Source organism: Canis lupus, chromosome 6 (assembly GCF_011100685.1).
Source record: "Canis lupus familiaris isolate Mischka breed German Shepherd chromosome 6, alternate assembly UU_Cfam_GSD_1.0, whole genome shotgun sequence".
Taxonomy (NCBI): domain Eukaryota; kingdom Metazoa; phylum Chordata; class Mammalia; order Carnivora; family Canidae; genus Canis; species Canis lupus.
The window spans coordinates 17,683,568-17,696,381 of NC_049227.1; positions in this window are offsets into that span (position 1 = coordinate 17,683,568).

A 12,814-nucleotide genomic window follows, 5' to 3' on the forward strand; every position below is an offset into this window, starting at 1 on the left:
CTAAAAAAACCACTGTATTCATTTTTAAACAGTTTTACTTTATTTTATTTATTTAGGAAATCTCTACACCCCATGTGGGACTTAAGCTCATGACCCTGAGATCAAGAGTTACATGCTCTTCCAACTGAGCCAGCCAGGTACCCCTCGAATTAAAACTATACTTATAAATGTGGTGGGTTTTTTAAAGATTTTATTTATAAGCATCTGCCTTTGGCTTAGTCCTAGGATCAGGACCTAAGTCTGAGTCCCTGCTCAGCTTCTCCCTCTCCCTCTGCCCCTCTCCCTGCTTGTGCACCCTCTCTCTCAAATAAACAAGTAAAATCTTTAAAAGTAAATAAATAAATAAATTTCACTTCTTAATAGGTAGTACATTCACATGGTTTACATTTTAAAAATAATTTTGTCGTCAGTCCTGGCCCCCTATAGGAAATCATTCTCATTAGATTCTTAGCTATCCTCCAGAGTTTCTTTGTGCATATAAAAGCAAATATCCATATCTGCTCTTCTTCCCCCTGCCTTGTTTATTTATACTTAAGAGGTAGCGCACTCCACACACATTGTTCTGCTCTTCATTCCATCATCTAGCTTTTTCCTTGGCAGTGCATAGAGCACTTCTGTGTTATTGTCAACAGCTGCCTAGTTGGCCTTTGTATGAATATACCACAGTTTCTTTAATCATTCTATTGATGGGATTTAAGTTGTTTTCTATGTTTCAATACAATGCTTCAATGATAACCTTTACATATGTGTGACTTAGCACATGTGTTTTATAATTAAGATTTTTAAGGAAGGACAAGACAAAATTAAGATCACGTTTTAGGAAGATTTAGCAACTCCTGTGCATGATGAGTTTGAGAGTAGGTATATATGAGGGGAAAGTTATTTAAAAAAGGCTGCGAGGGATGCCTGGATGGCTCAGTGGTTGAGCGTCTGCCTTTGGCTCAGGTCGTGATCCTGGGGTTCCGGGATTGAGTCCCGCATTGGGCTCCCTTCCAGGAGCCTGCTTCTCCCTCTGCCTGTGTCTCTGCCTCTCTCTCTGTGTGTGTCTTCTCATAAATAAATAAAATCTTAAAAAAATAAAAAACAAAATTAAAAGGACTAGCTGTAATAGGGATGGAGGTGTGGTGGTTTTACAAATATATCCATTGATTCTTAGAATCTTCTCCCCTCAGAGTTGGAGCCTAATTCTCTCCTTTTGAACATGAGTTAGACCTAGTGCCTCGAATCTAATAAATGGAAGAAGGCAGAACTGACAGTGTGCAACCTTGGGGACCAGGTCATAAAAAGACACCTTCTTTTGCTCTTTCTATCCTGGATCATTTGCTCTGGGGGAAGCCAGATGACATGTTGTAAGTAGCTCTGTGGAATCCTATAGAGAGACTCACTTGAGAGAAACCTAGGCCTCCTGCCAATAGCCATGTTAGTGAGCTTGGAAGCAAATCCTTCACAGCCCTGTCAAGGCTTCAGATGGCTGCATCCCTGGTCAATATCTTGCCTGCCACCAATTGAGACCCTGACCTACAGCCATCCAGCTAAGCCTCTCTCAAAATCCTGACACATGGAAACCAAGATGGTAACTGTTTATTGTTTAAACTACTCAACTTTAAGCAATGTATTCCACACAGGTGGAATGATGGAAATGGAAAAGAAAGCAAGGTAAATTAATCATCTGGGAGTATCTCTTACCTCTGTTTATCAGAAATTATCTATACTCTCCCCTTGCAATGTAAGCTTCTTGAGGAAAGGATCTTTGCCTATTTTTTCACTGATTTATCTTTTTTCTTTTTTTAGATTTTGTTTATTTGAGAGAGTGAGAGTGAGTGGCCAGAGGGGCGGCTTGAGAGGGAGAAAGAATCTCAACCTGACTCCTTGTTGAGCAAGGAGCTTGACATGCAGCTGGATCTCAGAACCCTGAGTTCCTGACCTGAGCCGAAACCAAGAGTCAGACCTATCCAGGCACCACTTCACTGATTTATCTTAAGCTTCTTGTATATAATAGGTTCTCAGGATTGGCAGGGAAAAGCCATGAAAAAGGGGTCAGATGAAAGAACAGTAGGTCTGATATGCCAGTAACAGGAGTGAAGTATAGTTGAATAGTTAATTAAAATATCTAGAAAAAGTAACAAGTAGCCAGTTAGATGTGTAGGCAAAAGGGAGGATTTCTCAACCTCCGCACTATTAATAGTCTGAACCAGATTAATCTTTGTCGAGGAACATGGTAAGGTGTTTAGTAGAAGTAGCCCTAACCTCTACCCACTAGATGTCAGTAGCACACACACATCCCCTCCCTATCCTCCTCAAAACCCAAAAATGTCTCTAGATTTTGTAAAATGTTCTTGGAGAAGGGAGATCACCCTCCCCACCCCAGTTGGGAATCACAGGCCTAGAGGATATAATGATAAGTGAAACCAAGGGAAAGGGGTTGGATGCCTGAATCCTGGGGAAATGCACTTTAGGGATTATCAGGGGCACCTGGCTGGCTCAGTTGGAAAAGCATGGAATTCTTGATCTCTGGATCTTGTGTTCAAGCCCCATGCTGGGTGCAGAGATTACTTAATAAATAAATAAATAAACTTAAAAATATTTTATTTTATTTTTAAAAAGATTTTATTTATTTATTTGTGAGAGACACACAGAGAGAGGCAGAGACACAGGCAGAGGAAGAAGCAGGCTCCTCACAGGGAGCCGGATGCGGGATTTGATCCCTGGGCTTGGGATCATGCCCTGAGATGAAGGCAGATGATCAACCACTGAGCCACCCAGGCATTCCAAATTGAAAATATTTTAAAAGAAAAAGAAAGAAAGAGAGAGAGAGAGAAAGAAAGAGAAAGAGAAAGAAAGAAATAAAAAGAAAGAAAGAAAGAAAGAAAGAAAGAAAGAAAGAAAGAAAGAAAGAAAGAAAGAAAGATTGCTTTCTTCTTTCTTCTTGGGACACCTGGGTGGCTCAGTCAAGCATCAGACTCCTTCTTAAAAAAAAAAAAAAAAAAAAAGGGCAGACCCGGTGGCTCAGCGGTTTAGCACTGCCTGCAGCCCAGGGTGTGATCCTGGACACCCGGGATTGAGTCCCACATCAGGCTCCGTGCATGGAGCCTGCTTCTCCCTCTGCCTGTGTCTCTGCTTCTTTCTCTCCTCTCTGTGTATTCTCATGAATAAATAAATAAAATCTTAAAAAAAAAGAAAAAGGGACAACTGGATGGCTCAGTGGTTGAGCATCTGCCTTCTTTGGCTCAGGTCGTGATCCCAGGGTCCTGGGATAGAGCCCCATATCAGTCTCCCTGCCTATGTCTCTGCCTCTCTCTGTGTCTCTCATGAATAAATAAAATCTTTTATAAAAAAAAAAAAGCATCAGACCCTTGATCTCAGCTTAGGTCTTGATCTCAGGGTCATGAGTTCAAGCCCCATATTGGGCTCCCCAGTGTGGAGTCCACTTAAAAAAAAATGAGGGCTGTTAAAGAGACAGAAGAACCAAAAAGTAAAACGAACAAAACAAAGAGGGATTCAGAAGTCAATAAAAACAAGTGGCAGAGTGTTTATTTTTATTTATTTAATTTATTTTTAAAAGATTTTTCATTTATTCATTTATGAGAGACACACAGAGAGGCAGACACATAAGCAAAGGGAAAAGCAGGCTCTCTGTGGGGAACCCAATGTGGGACTCCCTCCCAGACCCCAGGATCATAACCTGAGCCAAAGGCAGACGCTCAGCCAATGAGCCACCCAGGAGTCCCAGCAGAGTGTTTTAATGAGGATGTTGGCAGGTCTTGGGAGAGAATTGTTTTAATGGAATAATGTGACAAAACCCTGGTTGCAGTGTTTTTGTGTGTGCTTGTGCACACCTATGAGTCCTAGGTGAGACCGGTGATGAAAGAGTAGATGAAGTCTGGTTGCTAGCAACAAGAAAGCGACCAGGCAAATAAAGAACAACATGGTCAAAAGCAAAGAGGAAGAATCAGAGAGGTGGAGGCTGCAGGGGAAATGAGAAGAGAGAAAGCAAAGATGTATTCCACTGCCATTCCTCATCCCTGGAGAGTCTTGGAAAGGACAGAGTATCAATCTTTTCCCTTCTCGAGAGAGAAAGAGGATATTCGTTGAAGGAAGAAGGGAGCAGAGCTTGAACAAATTAAGTTGGAATAAAGCATGAAATGGAATATGGAACTGATCCTTTGCTTCCTCAGACTAATTTCAAGAGATGGCTCCTGGGATTGGGAGCCATAAGAATTTTCTCTGGGGGCCCACCTGGCTGGCTCAATTGGAAGAGCATGCGACTCCTGATTTGGGGGTCATGAGTTTGAGCCCCCTGTGGGGCATAGAGATTGCTTAAATAAATAAAACTTTAAAAAAACAGATAAACATTAAATTAAAAAAAACAAAAACAAAAAAACCACGGGGCACCTGGTTGGCTCAGTGGTCTGCCTTTGGCTCAGGTCATGGTACTGGGATCCTGGGATAAAGTCCTGCATCGGGCTCCCTACAGGGAGACTGCTTCTCCCTCTGCCTGTGTCTCTGCCTCTCTCTCTCTGTCTCTCATGAATAAATAAATAACATCTTTAAAAATAATAATTAAAATTATAAAAAAAGAACTTTCTGGAAATGGAACAGTATGAGACCATGCCATTCTTTTAGAACACAGTAGACCACAGAAGATTCTGGAAAGAATGCACTCCTGTGCATCTCTACTATTCTTCCATGAGTTAAGACCCCCTTTTGCTCTGATGTGGATGAACTAAAGCAAAAGCTTTTCTCACCTCCAGGTTCTCCTCTTCCACATCTTAGAACCATATAACTCCCTTGCTCAAGAACATTTAATATCTCCCTGCCACCTACAGTGTAAGGACCAAAATTCTTGTTTCATTTTCAGGGAAAAGGGGGGAAACTAACACTTATTAATGCCTTGCATATGCTAAGTGCATCAGTTTTCTAGGGCTGTTGTAACAAACTACCACAAGCTTGTGGCTTAAGTGGTTTAAAAAATAGGAATTTATTCCCTCACAGTTCTGGAAACTGGAAGTCCCAAATCAGGGTGTCAGCGGGGCCATGTTCCCTCTGAGACCCTGAGCAGAATGCTTCTTTGCTTCTTCCTAGCTTCTGATGGTGGCCAGCAATCCTTGGCATTTCTTGGCCTGAAGCTGCATCCTTCTAATCTCTGTCCTGTCATCACAGGGTGTTCTCCTTGAGTTTGCCATTGTATGTCTATTTTCCCTTCTTATAAAGACACCAGTCACTGAGGCAGTTGGCTGGCTCAGTTGGTAGAGCATGCCTCTCTTGATCTTGGGGTCATGAATTCAAGCCCTAAGCTGAGCATAGAGTATACTTTAAAAAGCAAATAGATGGGGATGCCTGGGTGGCTCAGCAGTTTGGCGCCTGCCCCAGTGATCCTGGAGACCTGGGATCGAGACCTGGGATTGAGACCTGCGCCGGGCTCCCTGCATGGAGCCTGCCTCTCTCTCTGTATCTCTCATGAATAAATAAATAAAAATCTTTTTTTTAAAAAGTAAATAAAGCCATCACTTCTATTAGATTAGGGCCCACTTTAATTGGGTCTGATCTCCTCTTAACTGGATTACATTTACAAACACTCTACTTCCAAATAAGGTCACATTCTGAGCTGTTGGGGATTACGACTTGGATATTTCTGGGGACGTTCGCAAAATCTCTGCCTCAGATACTCTACAGTAGAGCCAAAGTGTTCTAATTATTACCATGCTATATATCCTATGCTTTCCCACCATCTCCCAGGCCATCCTCATGTCTCCTTTTCTCCATCCTCACCCAGACAAATGGCATCTCTTCCCTGAAGCCTTCTGATCTCCTAGGAGGACATTTCTCACTGTCCTTTTCGCCCTGCAATTATTTGTGTTCCCTTCTAAAACGCTGCTCAACCCAAAGGACTGGATGGAGGACAAATTAGATAACACATGGGGAAGTTTAGTAATACTAGAGTGCCCTCAAATTTCAGCGAAGTGACAAAAGAACTTTCACATACTTAAAAACAGCTTTACTGAGGTAGAGCTCACACATCACGGAACTCCCCTCTTCAAAGAGTGCAATTCAAAGGCGTTTTATCTATTAGCATCGCTACAATCTAATTTTACCACATTTTCCCCACGCACCGAAGAAACTGCATATCCATTTACTGTCAGTTATATTCCCCAACCTCCTTCCCAGCCCTTCTTCTACAGATTTGTTTATTCTAGTCATTTCATATAAACCTTCACACATTTTTATTTGACTTCCACAAGCCTTTTCTTTGCGGGAATTTTTTTTTTTTTTTTTTTACAATGATCCTTGAGGATCAACACTCCTATTTTACAGGAGAAAATTGACCGTTGCTGAGGATGTGTGAAACCTAAAGTCGCACACGGATTTCGGGTTCGCTACGTAGAGGAGCTGTTTATCTTAAGCTCTGGAGTGGGAAGTCCGCCGTAGTCCATCCACCAGTCCCGCTGGAAGAGAAGCCGCGCCGGGGGAGCTAAGCCCGAGCTCCGCGGGGAAAGCCGCCCGGGTTCCCCCCACCGACTCCGGCTGCACTGCAAGCGAGGGCAGCCACCGGCCGCCTCTTGCTCCAAGCACCGCGGTCGCTCGCCCGCGAGGACGCAGAGCCGCGGTGACGGGTCACTGCACGCAAGCGCAGTTCACAACTCCCCGCCCCCGCGCCGAGGCCCAATCACCGCGCAGCTCGTTCCGGCGTTCTGCTGGAAACAGCCTATCAACGAGCGCGATGCCGGGACGGCCTCCAGCTCTCCCCGCCCCCGGGTGTCCCCGAGTCCGGAGCCGCCAGAGCTTGGACCTGCAGCTGCGCTGGCTCCGTTCAGAAAGGTGAACCTGACCTACCGAGGAAAGGTCATCACAAAGCTCTGGGGGAAGCGGCGGTGAAGCTGGTGTCGCCAGGTTTTCTACGCGACTGTGTCAGGATACGGACCCAAAATGAGAGTTCCTCTAGGAGCTCATAAACTTAAGGGCCAGGGGATCCCTGGGTGGCGCAGCGGTTTGGCGCCTGCCTTTGGCCCAGGGCACGATCCTGGCAGACCCAGGATCGAATCCCACGTCGGGCTCCCGGTGCATGGAGCCTGCCTGTGTCTCTGACTCTCTCTCTCTCTTTCTCTCTGAGTGACTATCATAAATAAATTTTTTTTTAAAATTAAAAAAAAAAAAAACTTAAGGGCGGCCTGGGGCTCCGAGTGGGGAAGATTCCTGGGCGGGAAGGTGCTGCCCCAGGCCAACGGCCTAATTAAAAAGTCGTGGGCCTAATTAAAAGGTCGGCAGATACCTTATCCCTACAAGCCCTGCTCCTCCCAAGCTGCCGAATTTTTTAAAGGGGGATGGCGGGGAGGGGAGACAAAGTGTAACAGTGGTGTATCTTAAGTGCATTTAGCATACTGATGATTTTATTTTTTATTTTTTTTAATATTATTTATTTATTTATTCATGAGAGAGAGAGAGAGGCAGAGACACAGGCAGAGGGAGAAGCAGGCTCCATGCAGGGAGCCGGACGTGGGACTCCATTCCGAGTCTCCAGGATCAGGCCCTGGGCTGAAGGCGCTAAACCGGGCTGCCCCATACTGATGATTTTAACACAAAAATATAGTACAAAAAATATATAGTGCAGTGTAGTTGTGCTACTCACGAAATAACTATTAGAGAAAAATAATACATAAGGTAGGGTCCAGTAATGGTCTCTGGGTCCAGAGTACTTGTTTGACAATAAAATCAAGTTTACATTTCAGAGTTTCCTGAAAGTAAGGCCTGGGGCCAAAGACCCTCTGCCTCCCACCTGCCTAGCCCTTGCTTCTGAGATCCTAAAACTATGGGTCACAGAGTCAGCACATTCAGTACTTCCAAGTGGTTGAGTGCTTGGGGACTGTTATCAAACAGGCTTGAATTCTGGTCCTGATTCTTTCTTTTTTTTTTTTTTTTCTGATTCTTTCTTATATGTGGTGTGGGCTTAGGCAAACCACTTAATTTCTCTGAGCCTCCAGGTTTTTAAATGTTAGAATGGTTCCAATAATGCCTAGCTGAGGACTTGCAAGAGTTGTATCCTCCTACAACTCCCTACTATACACACACTTCCTGAGACTCCTATACCGTCCCTGACTCATTTCTTCTTCCCCAGGATCTGAGAGAAGCTTTGTTTCTTGGGTAGGACAAAATGTTGATGTCTGTGGTCCTCTGAAGCCCAGGATACCAAAATAAGGCACATCTCAGAGAAGTCTGCTGAGTTGAGGGGATCAGTGCATGCCTGAAGTCACACTTCTTGGAAAACCTCACATCGTTCACAAAGATCTCCCTCTAAAGGAACTATCTGATGCAATTTACGTACTTTTTCTAAATTAGTTCCATTTTCTCAGATTCCAAATGGTACCACGCTTCTTCTAGGTTTGGAGGATATAACAATAAGTTTCTTTCCCTTTTTTTTTTTTTAAATTATTTATTCCTGAGAGACACAGAGAGAAGCAGAGACATAGACAGAGGGAGAAGCAGGCTCCCTACAGGGAGCCCGATGTGGGACTCAATCCCCAGACTGGGATCACGCCCTGAGTCAAAGGCAGACGCTCAACTGCCGAGCCACCCAGGCATCCCAATAAGTTTCTAAAACTAACCCTTGACTATTCTTTCTCTACACATCTTTCCTCCAGTGAATGATATATAGAGAGGTTGTCCTGATATGGAACTGGGGGAGAGATAAATTTTGATCAACACTAACTGAACTCAAGTCCTGATCCTCAGTGTTCCAAAGAGGATCTTTAATTATGTTATCTCATTTAATCTTCACAACATCCCTAAGAAAAAGAAACAATTATCCCCATTTAATAGGTAAGAAAATGAAGGCAGAGAATTTGAGTCCCTTGCTAATGGAGGGCATAGGATCAAATGGGAATTCATAAGGAAACATGGATTCTTTGGAAAGGGTCCCAAAGGTGAATTAAGTGTTGGAGCTCAGTACATTTTGGTTGGATTGAGAGAGTTGTACAAGGTCAGTCGATGTTCGTGATCACTTCAAGGTGAAGATCAGGATTTTAGTATGCCACTCATTAAACAGTTGTTAGAATCTAGTGGTGCTTGTTTGTTTCTTAGGTTTCCAGCTACATTTTTCTGAATACTCATGTATTACTAATCTTGGGCTTTTAGAAATCTAAAATGTAAAGAATACTGAAATAGTGTCTCTATAGGATGAAGTTCTCAAGACCGTTGTCTTTTCCTGAGCTAATCCTAGAGGGTTCCTATTATTGGAAAGGCGTGTTGGGGGAAGGCTACCTTCACGGTTGGAGAATAATGCTTCAACTGAGGCATTCTGTCAATCCTCATGGACAAGATGGGCTCTTGATAAGGGATTAATGGTCCCAGGATTCTATAGGACTATGACCCAGCCGTGGGGATTTGGGCACCTCTCTTAAACAACCATCCAGGGAAATTCTGCCTCAAGTCTTTGAATTTGCCCACTGCCTTCATGGACCAAAAATGGTTACAGTCTAAGTTCTGAGATTCTCCCAATTTTCCAGTAGAAAACTAGAGGAAGCAGATGCAGAAGGAAGGGACTAAAAGCCAAGAAACCATGGGGGATAGAAATGTCAGTGCCAGAGCAGATGTCTCACCCTGAGACTGAGGACCATGGCCTGGCATGCATGAGGCTCTGGCGTCTTGGGACGTCTACGGTCTGCATCCAAGTCTGTGTTAATTCCCCACTAGAATAAGAATAAGTAAACCCTAGAATAAGATATGTTACCTTGACTGTAATTGGGCGATCTAGAAACTTTCTACCTTGGATTTGCACCAAGGTGAATGGCCTTGCCTCTTTCCTGAGTATGACTGTTGCTTCTCCAGGGCCTGCAAACTGATTAGCCACAGAAGCAATACCTGGAAATATCTCACTCCTGGTATAGGAAGTGCAAGGCCCTTTTCAGCTCTTTCAAGGACCTCACCTGAATGAGTTAATGGGAAGTGAGCTCACACCTTTCACGAAGGCCTGACATTTTTCCATCTATTAGCTCTGATTAAGCATCAGCAGAATCACCCTCAGTAGAGGAGAAAAAAAATCCAGAAACATGTTAAGTAGTAGCAAAAAGAACTAAGGTCTCAGTTCTTAGATTCAGATTCACCTGAGACCATTAAGCACTATCCAGATATCTTCCAGAAATCTAGGTTAATTGATCCTGGGAGGGTGAGGGGGACACCAAGGATATGGGTTGGGGAGATACTTGAATAACTAAGGGATAGGACTCTGAAAAAGATGGGGCAAAGACCATACCCCCAATCTTCAAGGCTTCTCTAAGAATAAAAAATATATACTTATGGCATTTCTCACTGCTTCAGAGTTGTGGATAAAATGGAAGAGGGCTGGGATCCCTGGGTGGCGCAGTGGTTTGGCGCCTGCCTTTGGCCCAGGGCGCGATCCTGGAGACCCGGGATCGAATCCCACGTCGGGCTCCCAGTGCATGGAGCCTGCTTCTCCCTCTGCCTGTGTCTCTGCCTCTCTCTCTCTCTCTCTCTCTGACTACCATAAATTAAAAAAAAAAAAAAAAAAAAAAAAAGGGAAGAGGGCATCTCTGTAAGCCACTGAAGTCCAATTGTGGCCAGGACTTCTATCCCAGGAGTGTGTGTGAACTGCTCACGGGCTGAGATGGCTCAGAAGGGAAAGCCCTCCTGATAAGGTCAGTAGAAAGAGCACGGGGCCAGGAGCCAGATAGGCCTGAGTACCAACGAGCCAGTCTCAATGTTCTTGTTCTTAAACAGGGACCACACTCCCTACCCTCACAGGGAGCGTTGCTCAGAGTTAGATGATTCACAAGAAGACTGTTGCAACCTGGGACAATGAAGAAATTCCATAAATGTGCTGAGCCCCTTAGAATTGGCTTCTCTCAGGACAGGAAGGAGGAGGCCTCGGGGCCAACAGAACGGAAGGGGCTACGGTAGCATCGCGCAGAGGACGCTGACCAGTGTGGCCTCACCGCAGAGTAACTTCGCGGGCCTGGTCCTGCACGTGGGAACCAGCCTTCGGTCAGGCGTCACCTAGCAACAGCGTCCCAGCGGCCCAGACCTTGTTATTTCAGTGATGGAGTGCTCCGTTCCCAACACCGTCTAGCCCATCTCCGCCAGCGCCAACGAGGGCTTAGGAATTTTAAGAGCCGGAGCTGAGTGTTAGGAGCTGACTCTCAGCAGAAAAGGTCAAACAAAACGAATAACCAGCTTCCGAGTGCATCTGAATGACGGTTGTGAAGGCAGGTCGCAGCGTATTCTCCTGAGGCATTTTCCGGGACCGTTGTCCACCCAGGACCAGGGTGACCCACGATGCCGTGGTTCCTCTATTCCAGGCAGAGCTTGGCCCCACGCGAAGCGGGATCCCAGCCAGCTCAGACGCCAGGCCCAGAGGGCGGTATCTCCTCTGCCCAGAAAAGACAGTGGCCCCGGGGTTGGAGGATCCAGGATCTGGGGACTGGAAATGTCCAAAGCCTCGGCTCCAGGTCTCGTCCCCATCTGGAGCGCAGAACCTGCACCCGAGCCGAGGAGGCTCTGCCTGTCCAGCGTCGCCGCGGAGGTCGTGTATTTTTTTCTTGCAGGAATGCACAGATTTCAAGGCTCAGAAGGCCTTATGGCGGATGTGACGCCAGAGACCTAAGGCCACTTGGGGGCGCTCGCTTTGCCCATTTTTGCTGCTCATTCATTTTTCACCTCGTATCTAAACCAGTTCTTGGGAGAGAGCTGCAGCCACGGAAACCACTGGGATGTGCAAAAGACCTAGAGGGGATAGGGGACAGAGGGAATAAAGTGGCGGGGCTGAGGCTTAGGAAGGGATTGTTAGAGTGCCTCCTGGAAGCGTTAATGTGATTTTTTTTTTAATTTTTATTTATTTATGATAGTCACAGAGAGAGAGAGGCAGAGACATAGGCAGAGGGAGAAGCACGCTCCATGCACCGGGAGCCCAATGTGGGATCCGATCCCGGGTCTCCAGGATCGCGCCCTGGGCCAAAGGCAGGCGCCAAACCGCCGAGCCACCCAGGGATCCCCTTAATGTGATTTTTATTTTGATTTTTTAAATATATTTTTTATTGGAGTTTGATTTGCCAACATACAGTATAACACACAGTGCTCATCCCATCAAGTGCCCCCCTCAGTGCCAGTCACCCAGTCACCCCATCCCCCCACCCACCTGCCCTTCCACTACCCCTTGTTCATTTCCGAGAGTTAGGAGTCTCTTATGTTCCGTTACCCTCTCTAATATTTCCCACTCATTTTCTCTCCTTTCCCCTTTAATCTCTTTCACTATCTTTTATATTCCCCAATGGAATGAGGCCATATAATGTTTTTCCTTCTCCGATTGACTTACTTCACTCAGCCTAATACCCTCCAGTTCCATCCATGTTGAGGCAAATGGTGGGTATTCGTCGTTTCTAATGGCTGAGTAATATTCCACTGTATACATAGACCACATCTTCCTTATTCACTCATCTGTTGATGGACACCTAGGCTCTTCCACAATTTGGCTATTGTGGACATTGCTGCCATAAACATTGAGGTGCAGGTGTCTCGGTCTTTCACTGCATCTGTATCTTTGGGGTAAATCCCCAGCAGTGCAATTGCTGGGTCGTAGGGCAGTTCTTTTCTTTTTTTTTTTTTTTTAAAGATTTTTATTTATTTATTCATGAGAGACACAGAGAGAGGGAGAGAAACAGAGACACAGGCAGAGAGAGAAGCAGTCTCCACGCAAGGAGTCCGATATGGGACTCGATCCTGGGACTCCAGGATCACGCCCCGGGGCGAAGGCAGGCACTAAACCGCTGAGCCACCTAGGGATCCCTATTTTTAACTCTTTGAGGAACCT